At 37.4% G+C, this 14408-nt stretch overlaps 1 non-coding gene across 1 annotated transcript; it reads left to right on the forward strand.

The window, feature by feature from the left end:
• Positions 1-5926: 5926 nt before the first annotated feature.
• TRNAR-UCG (transfer RNA arginine (anticodon UCG)) lies at positions 5927-6001 on the forward strand. Its single transcript has one exon. It is a non-coding gene; the product is annotated as a tRNA-Arg (tRNA).
• Positions 6002-14408: the final 8407 nt, after the last annotated feature.

The following is a 14408-nucleotide window of genomic DNA, read 5'->3' on the forward strand; positions in this document are numbered from 1 at the left end:
GGGAACAATCCGTGCCAATTTTTTATTTAGAATTTTCTTTATTGTTGAAACAGTTCCATTGTTAAAGCTTTAGACAACCATTTCAACAATCAAGCAATTTCAACAATGAACAAAATTCTAAATGAAAAATCGGCACGGATTATTGCCTTCGATAAATTATGAAGTTCCTTTTCTAAAAATTTGAAGTCTCTAGGTTGAAATTTGTAAGAGAAATCGTGAATTTTCGTGAAAGGTAAAAAATATATGGGAGAGATACGAAGACTGTAGTGCCATCTATCGGCTAAACTTGTCCCTTTAAACCAACCTTAAAGTGAGAATCTCAATCACTGTAGTAGTTTCGATGTTCTCTCACCAGTAATCGAACACGAGACCTCAAAAGGCACGAGCTCTAGCCACCAGACCAGACAGGAAAGTAGTATTGCTTACGAGACAAGAGTTGGAACCGTTTCGTCTCAAAGTAGTGTCGTAAAAGCAGTGTCACGTTTCGGAAAGTGCATCTGCTTCTGTTGGAAGAGCTCTCCTTAATAGCATTGTACACGTTTTAATAGGCTTACTCAAACCTTCAACGCCAAGTCTGTAGGCTTGCACAAGTTTGCATTTACTGTACTTGGCTGCAGACCTAACCAAGACTGTAACAAACTTGTTCGTTTTTCGATTGCAAGCTTGTTTCAGACTTGACAATAATACATAATATAAGGCTAGCCTTAACATTCCTGACACACCTGTCAAGCATGACTTAAAATTTACATTTGGCAAAGCCATACACAGAGAGAACTCTAAGTCTAACACACAAGCATTCTTGTGCAGCCTTCAGTTTTACATCCGGTCTAAGCATAAAGCTATCTGGACTCCTAGCATGCCTTGAAATTCACACTTGACAAAGCTATACCAAAGAGAATTTCTAAGGTTAAGTTTATCAAGGAAAATTAAGGGCGAACTTAGCTTTGCTATAGACATGCTTACCGAGCCCCTCTCATCTCATGAGCAACCGTAGAGGAGAGTTCTTGGTCAAATAGTTAGTTTTCCGGCTTTAGGTTCAGTAGACCTGGCTTCGATTTCCATAACTTGAATAGTTCGTATTGCACATTGAGCTATTGATTCAGTTCTTATATAGCCTTGGTGTTAATGAAAGAAGCACCAAATTCGTAAGAAATAAATATAACCATTAGAATAACGGAAACGAAAATAGCTCTTTTTAATCTGTCGTTACTTGCTTCTGTCTTACAAGTTAAAGCAGAAGAATGATAAATCATGTACTAATTTAAACACGCGAGCAAAGAGAAGGACTCTAAGAACATTTCAAACACAATGTTATTAACCATAAGGCTGTCGAATCAATTACACGGATATGAACACTCTATCACTGACCTACAATCATGATACAAGATAAGTATCACTCCTTGCTCTGAGTGTAATACATGAGTTAAAATTTGAACAAGATGGTTATTGGAACTGTAACTTATAATTATGACCAAAATATGTTCAATACTTTGGACACTCATACCCCATCCCCTCAAACTATAAGCTTATCACAAATGCCGCCAAGATAGCAAAGTGTTAAACATATTAAAATGTAATTATTTATTTTGTTATTATAAGATGCACTTTGTGAAGGGTGTATATTTTTGATACTATAAGAAGCAGAAATTTTGAATAATATCTCCTTAAGATGAGACTAAGAGCTGAATTTACGTTATAAGTCTCGCCCATCAGTTCGGTAAAATTAATTGAGAGTATAAGTTTAAAATATGGCTGCGATCCCACAAAACCATCGTATGTAGTTGCAAGCCTAACAAATACAAATATCTCTAAGTTAGGAGAAAGTTGTGAAAAGTTTTTCATCATTAATCACATATAACGAAAGTGTTATATTCACTAAAAAAAATCTACAAATTGAGCTGAAAAGCTAAGAAAGTACGAACTGAAAAACTTTAGTTGAGATATTGAGGATATTGTACTGTACTATAAGAAGGTACTGAGCATTGCAGAATTGAATTTTGAACAAGAATGAGTGTCACGTATACAGTAAATGAAAGAGTTTGTATGGCGTGATATGTTCTCAATTAATATTGAAACCAGGAGTGGTAGTAGATCTCTACCACTTCCGATTTTAGTAGCGAGATTGGAGTGGATATGGAACAGATTCTAAAGGCGCTTGATTGCAAAAAAAAAAAAAAAATCTTGCTACATATTTCCGATTTTATTCTATAGCGGTCAGCGTTAAACCGGAAGTGTTTGGTTTCTGTCACTTCCGGTTTGAATACAGGTTTAAAAAAAGGAAATGGTACCTATTCTTAGAACGTATTGTATTTTCTTGATGTAGGTCAATGTTCAAACCGAAAGTTGCATTGAATTTCTGTCATTTTCAGTTTTAAAAGATGAGGAAGAAATGTATTCCTGGGATGATTTATGAGATAACAGGAAACTGCTTCTGACTATCTATTACCATGTTTGGTCTATAGTGATAAATGATTTATATCTACCACTTCCGGTTTAAATGTAACCTACACCAACGAACTCGATTGCCAACTTTCGTACGAGCAGTCCTGGGTTCGATTCTTAATTCCCAGACACTCGGTCGAAAAAAAGTGTGAAAGCTTTTACAGGCCAGCCTCCCGAGTGAGTTTTTCCTGGGTTTTCCTCATTTACACGAGGCAAATGACGGGGTGGTAACTAACTTATAGGTTCCAGGCCGCTTCCTTCCCTTTTCCCGGATAGTGTGCTCGAAGAGGAACGTAACCCCTCATACATGACGGGCTGACATGGCCATAGATGCCGAAACCCCAGAATGCTAATTCCTATTCCTAAACATAAGACCTAACTTTTGATCCTCGCTAAAATTAATGTGATCCGTCCAGTAGTTCTTGAGAGTTTTTGTCTTTCGGCCGGACGGACACACGGAAAGAGGAAATATATAAAGAACTTTAGGCAAAGCAAATTCCTTAACAACAATGCCTTTAGGAACGAAAGTAAAAGGAACCACTAGTGCCACATTGGCAGGACCGTAACTTGTGGTGGGCAGGGGGGCAACTGCCCTCCCAGGGAAGCTTCCCGCCGTTCGAGGGGGGGCATTTTAAGACAAAATTTTCTTACTCCATATACGATACGAACTTGAAGTTATATATGAAGCATCAAACATGTTCACTACATTACGTAAACAAAACCGCACACAAAAGGTGAATAAAACAAAATTGAGTCGTAGGCCAATTTCAATTAAAAATGTTTACTATTAGGGGCCCTAGAAATAATATTTATCCGTATAGCTTTGAGATTTCTCAATATTGCACTCTCAATTAATTTGTCATGTACGGAACGGGCCCAGGGGCATAAGTAACGGCCCTGCAGACATTACCGTGTTGAACGGCCCACAGGCTCCGGGAGGACCATAAAGAGTAAGAGAAAGATGGAAAGAGGAGGCCCAAGAACTAGAAAACAACTTTTTTTTAGGGGGCCCAAATACGAGTATTAATGCTTGCCCCCCCCCCTACCCCAGAAAAAGATCTAAGTTACGGAACTGCACCTTGGAAACTAAAAGACTGTCGTAATTAATTTTTCGATTTCTTTATATACATTCAACTGTAATGGTAAAACAAGTGACAAAGACGAAATACTCATATATATTTAACTTCAGCTTAACTTCTTCAAAATGTCACAAGCAGTAATTTCGATCACTCTTACAACCTTTTCCCTTCTTTCTTTTTTTCTTTCTTTCTCTTACTCAAAAGACCTCTCTTTTTATCTTTCTTGGTGCTCCTTCTATTCTTAACTTCAACTTCCAACTCCCTAGCGTCTATAGTCGCACCAATATTATGATAATTATACGTTTGGGAGCAATTTTGTTCACTTACGAATACATTGTAGTCAACTACTATTATGATCGGAATAGCTTCCGTTAAGCTTTACCTAACGCACATCAATATGGAAAAATAAATAAATAAACACTTATTATATAGCTATAAAGATTTTCTTTTTTTTAAAAAAAGAATAAACTTGTTTTTCGACAGTCATCATTCTAGCTCATATCGTCAGGAACATTTATTCTGCTTAGATCATTAAGTTGTCGATAAATCAGCGTTCATTCCAGACAAACCACTGTTTACGTCTATTTGCCTACCTTCATCACGTCCAATCCAATGATAGGTCTTCTCACGCCTACACATTACTCTTAACAAAAGTTTTTTTTTTCTTTTGCTTTCATTCTTTTTATAGTAGTAAAAAATAAGGTTATATAACATGTTTTCTGTATCTTTTGATTTATCGTTCATCTCCACCTCTATTCTGTAACAAGTTCTTTCTTTTTTAGGTACTGTACGTACATAGCATAACTTGATCATAATAGGGAAATATTTAAAAGGTTAGCACAGGGTATCTTCCAAAATTTAGAGGTCATGGATTTTCTTACTCCACTCCATAGACCTGTTAAATTATGGTGCCTATTTTTAGGTACTAGGATAGTGGTTTCATTATTTAATTAAAAAATACCAATAAAGCTCTTTACTTCGTTTTTAATTTTTTTTTTCAAGCTTGGAGGCATTGTCGAACACGTTACGTGTGGCTTCATGCCTTTCTGCGTCGAAATATAGGGTTTGATGATGTCATAACTTTCATTTTTTTTGTTATGCCTATTTTTATTATTTTTTGCCGGGCTTAGTTTTGTACCTAGAAGATTGAAATTTTGCACACACGTTCAGTACATTCCTTAGTATTTCTCAGATATTTTTTTGTAGATATCTACGTTAAAAAAGGAGTTCCAGAGAAACAAGAAGTTTTTTTTTATACAAAAATTCTCCTTCTTTGCGATTTTCCCGCCTCAGTTACATGATGGAGGCATATGAATGGTACCATTTGAAAGAGTATTCTAATCTAAAGTGAATAATGGACAAACCATGATCCTAAGATAAATACGGTTGTCTCAGGGAATCTTTATATTATATCCGGGCCACATCTGGGGCATTGTGGGGCTCATTGGTAAATTTTTTCCCGCCCTTACTATTCAAGATAGAAGCTTGAAGCTTAGTACACACACTTAGTACACCCTTTAGTATTTTTAGTTGATTTTGAGATCAGTGCGTTAACACATTGGGAGTCCAAAAGGGTTCTCCGATTTCTCTCAAAATTTCCCGCCTCAAGGACTTGATAGGGAAATGTAAATAGTAACGTCCGAAAGGCTGTTCTATTCTGAAGAAAATAAGGTACGAATCATGATCCTAGGTTAAATAAGGATGATGCTGTAGCTGCTTGACTGAAAGTCTATAATTTACATAAAAAAATGCTTCAGTGAGTACCGGTATTTACGCTTCAATAATTAGGCTATAAAATTATACAATATTATTAGCGTTTAACCTAAAATAAATTGTCTAAAAATCAAAACATAGGCTTATACCAGAGGCGCATCTACGCGGGGTTCCACCGGGTCCTGACTCTCCCAAAAATTTCGAAATTTCACATTATTTATGCACTTTCCTAATAAAACTATATTTGTTTAGCAGAGAAGTGGTTGATGTAGCGTAAAGATTTAATCTTACACTCCATTTGTATTCTTTCTTTCCTTATATGTAAAATCAATCTAGTTCTATCACTCATTTTTTTTTTTTTGTTTTGTTTTGAGAATATAAATGGTAGTACTTCACAAGTATTAAATTGTGTTTTCGGGTATAGAATAACACCGATTCAATACTATGTAGTGTCTTGTTTGTAGTGATTTTTAGGTTGAGGAAACAGGAAAATGTTTGCTGGGACTTGGTCCGGAGAATAGGATGGAAGGGTCAGATGTTTTGCCAGATAACTGCGGATGAGGAGCAAAGCATGAATAGGTGCATTGGCACGGTGCACCATCGATGTTTGGTGTTTCCACAATTCAGGTCTCTTGCTGTGCACAAGATCCTAAATTGACCAAAGAGAACGCTTACATCAATCGATAAACTGTGGCCCCGCGTAGCGTAGTCGCTAACGCTCTCGCCTTCGGTGCGAGCGGTCCCGGGTTCGATTCCCGGTGGGGTCACTCGGTCGAAAAAGTGTAACACGCTTTTTCAGTCCAGCCACCCTGAATGAGGTTTTCCTGGGTTTTCCTCATTCACACCAGGCAAATGCCGGGGTGGTACCTAACTTATAGGTCCCAGGCCGCCTCCTTCCCTCCCAATCCTTTCTTTCTTCCCTTTCCCCGGATTGTGTGCTCGCCGAGGGACGTCATCCCTCAAATCGTGACTGGCTAAATGGCCTTAGATGCCGAAAGCCCAGAAATCTAAATCCTAAATCCTAAATCAATCGATAAACTGTGTGAAAGCACAGTTCAATCAAGCCTGTTCTTTCTCTTGACAAACTTTCCGAAGACCAGGTAGTGGGCGTGGCTATCGACTGCCCAACGCTCGTTTCATGAATGGTAACCCACAAAAATCCACTGCAGTGCATCACAAAATTTCACAGGAATGTTTATAAGAAGTATTGCATGAATTTCCGTGTCAATTACTTCGCCATAGCCGGTTCCAAGCCCGTATTGAGAAGAAAGGAGGACTGACCCTGTAAGTAGGGAGGTATAAAAGAGTCAACTTTGTGCGAGTTGTATTCCATTCACGACACTATTTGTGGGAACTGTTTTATCATTGTAAATAAAGTCTGCAACGAAAGCACACGGCAGCAAATTTTAAGTATGAGGTAGTATGGCTCTACTGAGTTTACTATCATTTAACACGGACCACAAATACTTATTTAATGGTTCGCTACTAACAGATTAATTATTCAGGTAGCTTGAAAGAGACAAACTTCAGAATGAGGTAGTCAATAGCAGCAGAAGTGAAACTGTGAATGAAAACAGTTGGAGGCCGTTGAAGGCACAATTTATGACAGGCCTAAGTGCGAATTAGTAAGGGGTCTATAAAGCCTACAATCATGTACTGTAGTGCCGTAGTTCTCCATCTGATCATAACTCCAGCCCTTTTCAGGACTAGGAATAATGGATGTTGTGATGTGCGTCTGGCCACGGTGCGTGTCAGCTGGCTAGTTGACGGACACTGAATGACAAGTGACCGGTGACGGCTGGAAGCCGGATGAGAGTGCTGAACTGATACGGAAATGTATGATTAATGGCGGATGAGGCTTCAAAATGCTACATTCGACTAAGAGTCCCGGAGAGAAAAGAGCTCACACAAGGCGAATCGAGGCTTTCTCTCCCTCAGTTCGAGGAAAGTGAGGCCTTGTTGAGGGACATAAAAACCTGAAGATGTTCATCTTGCTGCCCAAACGACAAAGCTTGCCTGAATACTTGGTAAACTTGCTTATGCATAGTGTAGCTAATACTAAGAAGAACTTACCAACCCTGATGTCTTAGTTTAAGAAACAATTCCGACTAACAACACTGGATCTAACTCGCTCTAGTGTTTGGTAAAATAATTCCTATCCCGTCCTGTAGTGAACCCAGTTCCGATCAACCTGAAATACCAGCAGAGGGATATCTAGCTTTCTGCCCTTTGTTGTTCGGCCTTCAGCTGGGCATTGTAGTTTTCTCAGATGTAAGAATCTAGACGTAGGATAGCTTGCTGAGTTTTATCCATCTACACCCTTCCGTACTTACTAATGCTATCGGTTGCCGTTTCTTCACCTTTTGCTTCCAGAACCCAGGTATCAACCTTAAACAACCATACAACCGCGTGGAAATCGTTCCACATATTTACGTACCTATACAGAACGACCTCTGGAATCACGGAGACGACAGAAGATGGCTCTCCTTCTTTCATTGCATTCCGACAGATATACTCGTACCTCGTAAATAGTCACTATAAACTTCCATCCGCACCCTGTAAGATGATGTTCATATACTTTCTGCATGATATGTAAGGGACGGAGATGGACTCAAGTCTTATGCTTCTTTACCAGAGGGAAATCTCGTACAATTACGTGATTTACGGTCATGGCAGAGAGTTCTACTGCCCTTGCTATAGTTCTGTAAGACGGTAGGTTTTCAAATCGCACAAACTTAGCGCTTTTTGTAGGCTACCACATCGATGGTACATCAGAGACTCCGATATGCCCAATATTGGAGGCCTAACAACAACAGGAATGTCCATTTTGTTGTGATGCAATAGCGTTGATCGCTTTCTTTGACACACGAAACCTTTTTGGCATAGATTGTTTACTTATTTGGGTATAACTATTGCTAATATCGGAAAGGGTACAAATATAGCCCTATCGTAAGTACGTAATTTTAGAAGTCGTATGAGCGCTTCCCTACACAAGAGTCGTTCTCCCTGTAAGTCAGTACACAGTTCTTTAGAACTATCTACATGGAATAACTTCTCGGGCATGATCAAGCGTGATGCTAATTAGTGATTGAATTTGTTAAAATAAACTTGAAATGACCTTCTGTAAAGAATGAGCAGGAATCACGAAATCGTTTTTGACAAATTAGAGAGAAAAAGGTGCAAATGAAACATTTCCTCAAATATATGTCAGATTAAGAAAGATCCTACACTTTGTGAAATTTATCTAATTTCATGTTGAAGAGCGGGAGGTTCATTCACTTTCGAATTTGTTAAATATGAAGTTAAAGTTGCGTTTATTGATTTTCCGACTCTTAAAATCGGGTACTTCATGATACACAATGGAAGAGTTGGTAGGCCCTAGATAGTGCAGCTAATTTGGTACTTTAGTTTCGTGTTAGTAAGAGACAACTTTTCAAGAAAAAAAAGAGAAAATTACATTTATGTTTGGTCCTTCATGTTTTGATGAAGCTGTAGTCGATAATCAGCCGTTGGGTCTTGCATGTACTTGCTAAGAGGCAGGCATTCCTCCTTAGTTGTTCTCGTTTTACGATATCATTTACTTTCTTATATATAGCCCCATTATTTGAACCAAAACTCTGTAGAGTTGTTTTATTATTTAGTCGGTGAACATTAAATTTTCATTAGCTTTTCATTTAGTATTTAATGTTCTTCCTTGAAGAATAGAGAATTACCCAGAAGGTAAGTCCTGTGGGTCCAGACTCCCCTCCCCCCTTAAATCCTGACTTTTCTGTAGAATTAATCGAATTTAAGGAGTGATTTTACTGTTTTCATATTGAATTTGGACCCCCTGGAAAGCTTTGGACAGTACGTACTTTTAGGGTGCACCTCGCACAGAGTCACCACTCGAAATAAGTTCCTACGTATGTACCTGTTAAAGAGGCTGTAAAGATAGTCATGTTCTCTTCAATGTGTACAGTATATATAAAAATCGAAAATCTGGCACTCCTTAGTCGGAGGTTTACGGATTTTTAATCAACCTGTACTACAATATTAAATTTCACGTAATAAATAAGTTTAATTACAAACAAAAGTGATTTAAAATAAGGGACATACTCGTCAAGATAAATTTTACAGGGATGCAGAACATTTGTTACTTGAGTGAGATTGATTAGCATACTTGCCTTCGATGAGGAGGACACCGTTCGATTCCTGGTAATAACTTATGTGCAAGGGCGCCGATTTCTCTGTAAATTTGGGGAGGGCATTCAGATGCAGAAGGTATATATATGAAGATTTTAGGACAAATTGCACTCAAATTATGCCAAATGTTGTACATTCATAAATACGATAGGGGTCCACATGAGCTTTCGGGGGCCCGGGCCCCCTCGGCCCTCCAGGATCGGCGCCCTTGCTTATGTGGTTTCGATCCCACGTTATTCAGTTAGTTTAGTTAGCTTATATGACCTTCACGCTGTAAAAGAACGTTAAAGTTTGAACCAATCAACAGCAGGACTGTCTCATTTTTTACGAGAACAGTTGACAGACTTAGTGTTTCGGTTTACCTTTATAACATGAAAAAAGTAATGATCGCCTAATGAGCACTAATAATTCCTGTTTGTTGGTATCCAGCTCATATCTTGTAAAATGTCAAGTACATTTTACATATACAATATTTCTATTGCTTACATTTGGTTTTCTTGCAATCTGGTTCAAGCTATCAGGAACAGAAATAACTAAATTATTTTTGCATACGAATCATTTCCCGCAGGTGGCAGCTACTGCTGTAATGAAAATTTTAAAAGTAGCTGTAAAATTTGGATAAACAGCAAGTTGTATTTTTACAAAATGTGCTCTATTATTATTATTTCGCTTATCATTTGCTAGTATTTGATACTTTTGAACACTTTTCACTTAACTTTCTAATGGAATGAACAAATTTCTCTGATAATAACAATTATCATCTCATGAATTTCTTTGGTGTGTTGTTTGTTCAAACAATTTAGACATTAGTCCCAGACGATCATTTGCAATACCAATGTGATATACAGATTAAGATGGAATTCGATCAATTGAAGAATCACACCACTGCGGGGTCCAACCAGAATCCAGACTTTGATAGGTGCATCATGAGCTCACTATAAAATTTCAAAAAAATATATATAATAGCTTCAATTATGATCGTCACTCAAAAATTGGAGGGGGGGTACTAGGCGGGCTAGATCGCCTCTGATGGCCGGGGAATGCTTAAGCATCACGTGCGACAAGCGTATGTGCGTAGGCCAGCGAGGACGGTTTACAATTGTTAGCTGTGTGACTTTATAGTATCGAGTTATTACTTTTTAAATAGTTGATGATGTGAAGATCTCATGCTTAGTTCAAGTGAATGGTATGTTCTCAACAATGTTCATAGTTTGAGAGAAATTTCAGTAATAGGGAAATTTCATAGGTAAATTTAGCAAAACATGGGAAAGGGATATTTTTTTAAGAAAAAGTGAAAATCTAGGGAAATTCTCCCACAGATTAGTTGACCAATATAAATGTTAAAACGTTTCTTTGTTCTTCAGAAATGAGCCAATACAATTGCAATAATGTGTGTGTTTGTTCAAAGCAGCATAATTTGTACTCATTCTTGTCTGGGTGTATTTGTATGTTTTCTATATACATTTCACTTCGTTTTTCAAAGTGAAGGGAAAAGTAAAAGAAATAGAAATAAAAAGACAAATGTGGTTGGTACTTTCTTTAATATAGCTAAAACTAGTCTTATCACATAACTTATGTCATAGGAATTGGACACTCAAGAAACTAAGGTAAATTTGATAAGAAAGGGAAAATTTTATCAGTTGAGGGAAATTTTCTTAAGGAAACCTATGAGCATTGGCTCTCAGTGCATAAGCTACCTACGAGTTACGGAAACAACAAAAAACAAATGTGGTGACAAAAGCCTTCAGGAAAAGATTTCCAGGTGTGGAACCACCATCACGTCAAGCCATGAGGAACGTGAACCAACGATTCGAGGTAAAGCAGATTACCACACGAGGTTGCAAAATGAAGAAAACACTGAACTTGTTGCCCAGAGTTGCGTATCTAGCCTGAGGAAGTTTACCAAGAGGGGCGCACGTGACCTGGGAATGACACATACCTCTTTAAGGAATATTAAAGGATTTGAAGATGAAATTTTACCAGCCAAAGCTTCTGCACGGTTGCATAAATATGATCCGGGTAGGAGTGTTGAGTTCCGTCAGTGGTTTCTCATTCGGAACGAAGCTAGTCTTCTGGAAACGGATTTTGTGAACAGATGAGGATTCGTTTAGATAGACTGTCACGTAAACAGACGTAATTGTTTCTATTGGAATGATATCAAACCACACGATATTGTGGCAGAAGAGTTGAACGTCCCTAGTGACATTGTTTGTTTGGAGAGGTGGTGTCATAGGACCTTTGTTTTTTGAGAGAAGTTACCAGTGACACACACCTTCAGATGTTACAGGAAGTTGCCATTTCAAAATTTAAAACTCACCCTCGATACTAAAAACATTCAGTTTACGTGGCAACACGATGGAGCACTGTCTCACTTTGGTTGTTGTGAGGGATTTCTTGGATCAACATTTCGATCAATGAATTGGCTGTCGTGTTGCAACAGATTGGCCACTCCGTTCATGTGACCTCACACTATGTGACTTCTCCATTGGGGCGTTTTCTAAGACAAGGCGTTTTCCGAGCAACTCCAGAATTTGAATCGCTTAAAACAGCTAATCGAATAATCATTCGAGAGATTGTATGTCAATCCTCGGTTCAGTGCTGAAGAGATGTACGATGTACCTTGTGTATTGAACATGGTGGGAGACAGTTTGAACAATATTTGTAAGTACAATAAAGATTGTCAAGTCACCCAGCTTCTTTTATTTTATTTGCTCAGATGTCTACAAAAATTGTCCTAATTAAAAAATAATCTAGAGCTTATCAGAATCCCGCTTCATAAGAAATCCACGAAGCCTGTGATATAGCAACATTTAGCTCTCTAAGAAACGTTAACCTTTTAATTCGTACTACGTAGAAATGTTTACCAAATTACAATATAATTAACATCATAGCTACGCATGATAAAATTTGTGTTATTATGTGTTTACCTATTCATTAAGTTTTTTTATTATATATGCTCTCTAGCGGTAAATTCTTGTAATATATAATTTTGGAAAATAGTCTATTTTCATGAATAGAGTAAGTCTACTGTGCGGAGGTGCGAGGAAACATTTTGATTAAACGAAAAACTCCTTCTGGGTTAAAACGAAAAAAAAAATACTCATTGAGGAGTAAGATTCGCGAATTCTGTGAAATGAGGCAAATCTCAGATTTGAGAAAACGAAAAAGCAATTTAGGAAAACTTATTTTTGAGCAATTTTGAGGGGAACTCGTTTTGGGCCAGCTTTCTATTAGTATTCTTGCTAATTCAGAGTTGAAAATATTTTCCAATAATAAAATACATTACGAGTAAAAAAAATGTTAAAAAAAAAACGGGAGTTGCACCTCGCTCCGACAAATACCTTTATAATTTAATAGAAGGGGAAAATGTTTACTAGCTTATCGTTTATGATAATCTTTGTTAACATTTTTTTGTAGTTAATTTATTTTTTATATTCCAATAACTTTCATTAACAACTCTACAATATTGTGTAAATTTTGTGGTAACAAATATACAGAAAAGATTATAGTAAGAACAATGGAATGGAATTTAGGACACCTGCAAAAGTATTATTACGTTAATGTATATATTTGGATCATATACTATAATCTTTGTTACTTTAATAATTTTTGCTTTTAGTCTCTGACTAATGCCGACATTGTCAATGACTGGACTTATTTTCCTTCGATCTCCTAAATTCGCCAAGGTCATAGTCTGACATTTGGCGTATAACCTTCCAGTTTTTTCTTTCAACATGATATGTTTAGCCACATTATATTTATCCAAACTGGATTCAAAACATTCTTCATGAACATCGTCAAAGTGGTTGTCAGCCTCCTAGGATGTCTGTACTTCCGTTTTATTGTGGGTTATAAACACAATATTTGTTAACATTTGCATTTGACTTCATATTCTTACCTTTGAGTTTGCCAATGAGACGAAAGTGTATTTTCGTGACAAGATACGAGACAAGACAGACGTCTTCTAAATAGAAACTGATACACTTTGCAAGGTCAGACATCTTTAACTCCTGTCTCGCAGGCAACCCGTCATTATCGCTCATGTTTACTCGGCCGCGGAGTTACTCAGTAAAGAGAATAATAATGGCATACAGCAACACATACTGAAAACGAAACCAAACTCCTTCACGTAAGCTACATGATGCTTTTACTTGTTAATTGTTATTTTTTTGGTAGATATTCTCAAAAACTACGCATGAGAACATTTACCTTACCCTTAACATTTCTTTGAGCTCAACAAGATCAATCGATTGATATATAGTATTTTTCATCTTTTAGACATTTCTTTCATTTCGTTAAACGCTAATACTATTCTATAAAACTTTAAGAAAAATTACCAAAATAATACCGATTAAATTTTGCTAGCCAAAGGACATAGAAACGTAATTTAACAAAGAAATCAGTAAAATTAAAACATTAAAATTACCACTTATTTCTACGGTTGCCTACAAGGCAAGACGAAACACATTATTTTCGTGACAATATAAGGGACAAGACGAGACGAGAGGAAGCTCTTCCAATGGAAGCAGATACATTTTCTGACATGAGACCAGTGACGACGCTAGAAGGGAAGCAAGGGGGCTGGTGCTCCTCTGATGACTACGTCTAAGCCCCAAGACATGTTATATTATTTGTAATGTACATCAAATAATATAAAACTTAATCTTTTCGGTATGTATACTTTAAAAAAAATGCTCCCCTTCCCAAATATTCTCTAGCTCTCTGTTTACCCTGCAAGAAGCTGGTGTCGTCACAGAATTAGATATCACTTTCACTCTTTTTGAAACAAAACAGCTGCAACTGTTGCACTCGCATACCCAGAAATTTTTGTTGCGAGGGTTCCAAGCTTTGGGAGAGGGAGAGATCCAATACTATTGTGCTGCCAAAATGTCTTGAGCCATGGCAAAAATGCGAACTAAAGCTCACACCCTCACACACCCTCGCGTTGAGCCAATAAGGGATCAGCTCTTGCTAAGCGAGAGAAAGCGAGTG

The sequence above is a fragment of the Thermobia domestica genome, unplaced genomic scaffold (assembly GCF_964235325.1).
Source record: "Thermobia domestica unplaced genomic scaffold, izTheDome1.hap1.1 HAP1_SCAFFOLD_440, whole genome shotgun sequence".
Lineage (NCBI taxonomy): Eukaryota > Metazoa > Arthropoda > Insecta > Zygentoma > Lepismatidae > Thermobia > Thermobia domestica.